Source organism: Cannabis sativa, chromosome 8 (genome assembly GCF_029168945.1).
Source record: "Cannabis sativa cultivar Pink pepper isolate KNU-18-1 chromosome 8, ASM2916894v1, whole genome shotgun sequence".
In the NCBI taxonomy this organism is placed as follows: domain Eukaryota; kingdom Viridiplantae; phylum Streptophyta; class Magnoliopsida; order Rosales; family Cannabaceae; genus Cannabis; species Cannabis sativa.
In genome coordinates this window covers 36,418,058-36,425,385 of record NC_083608.1, presented here as the reverse complement: position 1 = coordinate 36,425,385, position 7,328 = coordinate 36,418,058, and the positions used below count along the sequence as shown (strand labels likewise).

The 7,328-nt window shown below is 35.5% G+C and overlaps 1 long non-coding RNA gene across 1 annotated transcript; it reads left to right on the top strand.

Annotated features, from left to right (window-relative positions):
- The first annotated feature begins 2,225 nt into the window (after positions 1 to 2,225).
- On the top strand, positions 2,226 to 4,281 carry LOC133030286 (uncharacterized). The gene is made up of 2 exons (XR_009684136.1): positions 2,226 to 3,792; positions 3,996 to 4,281. It is a non-coding gene; the product is annotated as an uncharacterized LOC133030286 (long non-coding RNA).
- The last annotated feature ends 3,047 nt before the right edge of the window (positions 4,282 to 7,328 follow it).

Below are 7,328 nucleotides of genomic sequence, written 5' to 3'. Positions count from 1 at the left end.
TTAATTACCTGGATGTTCAATTAATACTTGAGAAATTCTATTGACGTACGCTACATATGTTCTTGTGAGTTGGCAGATTCGCCCCTTTAAATTAGGTACATAATTAATGTTTAACACTGACACAACAACCAATTAGTTTCAAAACTTTTTTCTTACTTATTATTAATATTAAAATATTGGGGATCAAAATTATCATAAATTGTATTAATTAATTAATCAACTACAGCATAGTAGCATCAAAGAAATATTCGAAATTTTTGGAGTTCGACCTTGAAAAAGCAACAGAAGGCTTTAATGATGCCTGGAGGTTTTGGAGAACCAATCATAGTTTAGGACCCGTTTTTGGTACTTATTAAGTGGCATTGTAGTATACTATTAAATTAAATTATATGTATATTTTTATATAAAATTAAATTTTAATTTATACTAAAATATTATATATTTTTTTATCTCCATATACAAATTAATAACATACTTAAATTTACATAAAAGTATGATATAAAATATAATTCAATACCTCAAAATATGCACAAAATGATAATGGGAAATGATAGTATTTTAACCAATCATATTTATTTAAACTTTACGTTTGGGTGCACATTGCTCTAAATTATAACATGCATCGTTTGTAAAAGCGTGACAATGTGACCAGTGGTACATTCGTATATATACATGCATGTCTATGTGTGTATATATGCCTGTTATGTGTGTATATATGTTCAATAAATAAATATTTGATTATTTATACTTAATCATAGAGTTATTACTTTCTTAATTTATATGCCTGTGATCAATATATATTTGTAGGGAACTCTATTGCTGACGGTAGAGAAATTGCAGTAAAGCGTTTATTTGCAACTGGGAAAATTCAAGCAGAGGAAATATGCAACGAAATTGATATGTAGTGCACAACACAAAAGGTTGATGTTTGTAGCTTTGGAGTTAATGTTGGAGTTAGTTAGTGGTGTGAGGAACAACAAATTTAGATCTTGACACTTTTGAAACTCTATATATAACCGTCTTAACGTCCTAACATGGCAATGAGGACCAAAAGTAATTAATTCAAATGCTTAAACAAAATGATTTTGAATTGCCAACACCAACAAAGCCTCCTTTCATTGATGAAAATTTGGAGTTATATCTTCCTCATTTGATTCTTGTCGATGGTAACCTTCTTGTATACCCGACTTATATATGTTCACCCCATATTGAGAGAGATTCTAATCCCCATATTTCTTTTCTTTCTTTCTTTTTTCAATTTTAATCTTTTGTTTGTTTTTACTTATGTTCATAAAAACACATATATAGACAGGATGTGCCATAACTTTTCACCACAAGAGTTTTCTTTTTCCCTTTATATCTATATATATTTATCATTTAGTAGCCGAGATTTTTGAATTTTTTTGATGGAATCCCATTTTCTTTTTGGACTAATTTATTAACTTTTGAGATTTGCAATCTTTAGAGAATCCATAAACCAAGAAAATGCAAGTATATATGTAAAATATACGCAAATTGTGCAAGAATTTTGTGATCACATTTTCGGTTTTTGTCTGAGAGATGTGGAAAAAATTAAAAAGAAGAGGCAACTTATTTGACTTTATTAAAAAATGTCAGATTGTTCATGATCTCATGGGTCATCTGTGTAATCATTCTACTTTGGTAGACTTCCTATACCTTTTTACTTTTTTCCCCTCTCTTTCTATTCATGAGTTGATTTGTGGGATAGTATTCTACGCGCTCCAATCATGAGTGCTTTGCTCTCTAATATTGGTAATCAAACTTCCTTTCATTAAAAGCAAAATATAGTTACAAAAACTCCTTTTTTTTTCAAGCTTTAAAACTTGTACTTTGATCTTAATTCTTTATGGTTAATCCTAATTTTACTTTCTAATATAAAAGTAATAGTAATGATTGATCCACTTTTATACACGAAAAAATTAGACATTATAATATATAATTAATTTTAGTCTTACAATTATATTACATATCGTTCCTACTTAAAAATATTTATAGGTGGAATTAGTATATAAATTAAAATTATATATGTATTATTACTTTTAATATAAATACACAAATAAATTTAGTTTGAATTCAAAGAAGTACAAATTCGAAGCCTTTATTGTGTTTTGTCAATCTTTTAGCTTAAACTCTATTAGGAATAAGGATAGTTGATTTAACCCCTCCCGGCCCCCCCCTCTTTTTTTTTTTTTTTTCGACTATTCTTGCTCTTTGTTAGCTTGCAAGAGTAAATTATTTACCTAACTAATTATGTTGTTGAGAGTTAATTGCGAGTAACATTTATATATAGTGTTGTACCTTATCTTTGTTGATTAATTACAATTACATATTAATAAGATGGTATTGTATTCTCTGTCCATTTTGTAATATGGTATCAGTGCAAGAAATATAGGCTTTCTTATACAATCCAGTTAACCAGCCAACTGCGTCTGTCTTCTCTGACGAAGCTGCGTCACCTCTGATCTTCCTCTGCTGCAGTCTTCTTCTTGTTGAATCTCAATTGCTTCCTCCTCGTTGAGATTCTGCAATGTCTACTGATAACAACCAAACGAAGCAAGGGACTCATGGAGAAGCCTCGATTCAGACCATTGTTGGTGATCCACAAAATTCTTCTCTTCAAATCTCGACTTCAAAGAATCCACCCTTCACCATGGAGAGAATCCAGGACATACCTTGGTTTCTCAACCTCTCACGGGATAAGACAACTATGTGTCTTGGAGCAAGGCCATGGAACTCGCCATCTCAGTCGAGAACAAGATTGGTTTCTTGGACAATTCTATCTCTAAACCCTCACCTTCTAATCAAGTTCTTTATAATGCATGGATATGAAATAATAACATTGTTATCTCTAGGATTTTGAATTCTGTTTCTAAATAAATTTCATCTAGCATTCTCTATGATGAATTTGCCTCTGCCATTTGGAATGACCTTAAGGTTCGGTTCCACTAAAGAAATGGCCCCCATATATACAACCTGAGAAAAGATCTTATGAATCTTAAACAAGATAATCAAACTGTTAGTATGTACTTTACTAAGCTTAAAACTATATGGGAAGAATTAACTAATTTCAGACCATCTTGCACTTGTAATGGATGCACATGTTGTGGAGTTAAGAGACTCTAAGATCACTATCACATGGAACATATTATGTCATTTCTGATGGGACTTTCTGATTCGTATTCTCAAGTTTGTGGTAGCATCCTCCTTATGGATCCTCGACCAGAAGTGAACCGTGTGTTTCATCTTGCTACACAAGAAGAACACCAAAGAGGTATTGTATCTAACACCAATAATTCTAACTCAACTATGGCTTTTTCCCTTCAAGGGAATAAGAATGTAGGACAAAAGAATGATAATCAAAATTCTAAGACTCAACCTCCCAAAAGGAACATACCATTTTGTACTCACTGTAACATTCTCGGACACACAATTGAGAGATGTTACAAAATACACGTGTATCCACCTAGTTTCAACAAGAATAAACCTAAAGAAGCCAATGCAAATCATGTCCAAGCGACTGATGAAAGTAGTAGCAGTCAACTAGAGAATCATGCACTCCTTCCACAACTGACCACAACTCAATATTAGTAATTACTCAACATGCTTGCATCTCAGAAGTCTGGTATGAATAATCAGAACCAAGCACCTCATCATGTAACACAAGTATCATTTTGTCCCATAATTCTGAATCTCCTTTACATAATTCTTGGATCATGGATTCTGGAGCAGCAAGACATATTTCCTCTAACATGAGTATTTTCCAATGCATATGTAAGATACTTGCAACTAAGCTTATTCTACCTAACAATGTTTTTTTTGTTAACCAATGTAGCACAGTTGTTTTGAATGATAAAATTATGCTTACTGATGTTCTTTATGCACCTAATTTTAAGTACAACATTATTTCTACTAGTTATATGACTAGAAATACTCCTGTCTCGATAAATTTCACTTCTGATATTTTTTATATTCAGGAGAATGCCAACAAGAGGATGATTGGAAGAGGTAGCACTGTCAATGGTCTCTACATCCTTGATACTGCACCAGATCCTCCCCAAGTTCTATCTATCTTAGCAGAAACTTGGCATTCTCGACTTGGACATTTGTCCCACAAACGTTTAGATCTTCTTAAAGATACTTTGCATTGTAATACTTTTGTTTTGCATAAAAATAGACCTTGTTACATTTGTTCTATTACTAAACAAAAGAAGCTCCCCTTTCAAATTAATAACAAATTGACAGACCACATTTTTGATCTTATCCACTGTGATATTTGGGGACCTTACCACATAGCTTCACACACTAATCCTAAATATTTTCTCACTCTAGTTGATGATCATTCTAGGTTCACATGACTTTATCTAATGCAACATAAATCTGATGCTATAACTATCATTCCTCAATTTATGTCTTATGTGCAAACTCAGTTCAATTATGTTTTGAAAACTTTCAAATCTGATAACGCACCTGAACTCAAGGCCGGGCCAAGCATTGGGCAGCTTGGGCCATTGCACAAGGCCCCCATTTTCTTAAGGCCCATTTCTTTTAAAAAAGAAAATGGTTATTTTTTTTTCTATTATATATACATAATTAAGAAAATTATAATTGAAAATTTATGAACGAATCTTAAAAAAAATACGAGTAATAGAATTGTGGTTTTAATGTACACGGTTTTTTAAGAGCCCAATTTTAAAATTTTGCACAAGGCCCCCAAAATGCTTGGGCCGGCCCTGCCTGAACTGGTATTCAAGTAGGAGTGTCAATGGCTCGGGTCGGATCTGATTCGGCTATGATCCGACCTGATCCAGATCATGTAAGGATTTGCCCCGCCCCGCCCTGCTAGATCAGGTACTCAGATCGGATCAGATCTGACTTGACTTATTCGGATCGGATCTGATATGACCCGACTGTTTTTTTTAAGAATTTTAATATTAACTTATAATTTTATATCTATTTTAATTTTGTATTATTATTAAATACAATATTATGTTTGGTATTGACATGTATTAATAGATTGTGTAAATATCTAAGTCCGGGTCTGGGTCTCGGTCCGGGTCCAAGTTTGAGTTCGGGTCCTGGCCTGGGTCCGGGTTCGAGTCTTGGTCCAGGTCCTGGCCTGGGTCCGGGTTCGAGTCTTGGTCCAGGTTTGGGTCCGGACCGAGTTCCGGGTCCGGGTCTGGGTCCCGGTCTGAGTCCCGGGTCTTGGGTCCCAGGTCCCAAGTCCTGGGTCCCGGTCTCAGTCCCTGGTTCGGGTCCGGGTCTAGGTTCGGGTCTTGGGTCCGGGTCCCGAGTCCGGGTTTGGGTCCTGGGTTTTAGGTCCCGGTCCGGGTCCCGGGTTCAGGTCGGGGACCGGGTCCCAGTCCTGAGTCTAGGTCTCGGGTCCGGGTTCGGGTCCTAGGTTTCAAGTCCGGGTCTGAGTTCGGGTCCCGGGTCTCGGGTCTGGGTCCAGTTCCCGCGTGAGGGTCCAGGTCTGCGTCCGGGTCTGGGTTAGGGTCAGGGTCTGGGTTTGGGTCTCAGGTCCCGAGTTCGGGTCCGGGTCCTGGTCCGGGTCTAGGTCCGAGTCTGGGTCTGGGTCCCGGTCTCGGGTCCGGGTCTAGGTCCATGTCCGGGTCCCGGGTCCGGGTTCGGTCCTGGGTTTCAAGTCCGGTTCCGAGTCCGGGTCCGGTATCGAGTCCCGAGTCTGGGTTCAGGTCCGAGTTCGGGTCTGGGTCAGGGTTAGGTTCCGAGTCAGGGTCCCGGGTCCCGAGTCCGGGTTTGGGTCCCAGTCTGGGTCTGGATCTGAGTCTGGGTCCGGGTCCGAGTTCAAGTCCCAAGGGATCCGAGTCTTGAATTAAGTTTTTTTTTTAAATAAATTTAAATCGGATCAGAGCAGATTCGATCCAGAAAAAAATTAGGCAGGGCGGAGCGTATTTGATCCAAGATCCAATAAGTATCCGAATGTTTCGGATCAAAGGTGATCCGTCGGGTCGGAGCTCCAACCCGCTTTAACTAAATAGATCTTTTTGACATGCCTATATTCAAGGATCTATTTGCTAATTATGGCATCATGCACGAGTTCACTTCTGTGGAAACACCTGAGCAAAATACTGTTGCTGAAAGAAAGCATCAACATCTGCTCAATGTTTCTCATGCTTTGTTTTTTCAAGGCAAATTTCCCATTAAATTCTGGAGTGAGTGTGTAATGGCTGCAACTTTCTTAATTAACAAGATCCCTACCCCTTTACTTAAAAACAAAACCCCATATGAATGTCTTTTTAAAAGGCCACCATATTACAATCACTTAAGATTTTTAGGATGTCTTACTCTTGCTTCTACCTATCTACTCACAGAACGAAATTCTCACCTTGTGCCCGTACTTGTGTTTTCATGGGCTATTCTCAAGGAATTAAAGGTTACAAATTATATGATATCAACAATAGCCAGTTTTTTATTTTTCGTAATGTTGTCTTCCATGAGAATGTGTTTCCCTTTCACAAACTAAACACTGATGCATCTAAATATTGATCATTTCCCTCAAACTGTTCTCCCTAACACTATGATTCACAACACACTTGTCTGTGATTACCCCACAGACCACAATACTACTGTTTTTTTACCACCACATGTACACTACTTATATAGGTGAGATATTCCATCAAAGTCTCTGCCACATTATTTATTAGAATATTTTGACAATTAATTTTGAAAATTAAATCGAGCAGCTAAAATATTTAATAATTAAATTTTACTACCATTAGAATATTTTAATAAATTAGTAAATAATTAATTATATTTAATAAATCAAATCAGATGAAATATTAAATTTAGTACCATATACAAATTATTTTAATATAGTATACAAGAAAAAAAGAATAAGTCATAACGAACAAAAGTTTATTGCTAAGCTGATTAAATAGTTTTTTGGTGGGTTGATGTTGGGCTGGCTATGGTAGCCTTGGTATAGTACTTGTTTTGTTGATTATTGAAATCTTTTCTTTGGTAAAATGTGTATATATATATATATAGGGCAAGACTATGGTAGGACCTAACAAAAGTTCCCTACCGGTAGGGAACTTTTGTTAACCATTGATTTTAGATCGTATGGTTATTAAGATATAAGGTGTATACTCTTACAATAGGACTGCTTGTATACAATTAAAACTTTATACATATTATAATAATATTTAATTATATATTTATTTTAAAAAAAATAAAATAATATTAATAATTAAAAAAATTATTAATTTTTAATTTGAATTATTTTTTTTTTTAAGTTAACTCTCATGTAAATCTTGACAGTTTCCGCACCAATATTATTATTATTCTAA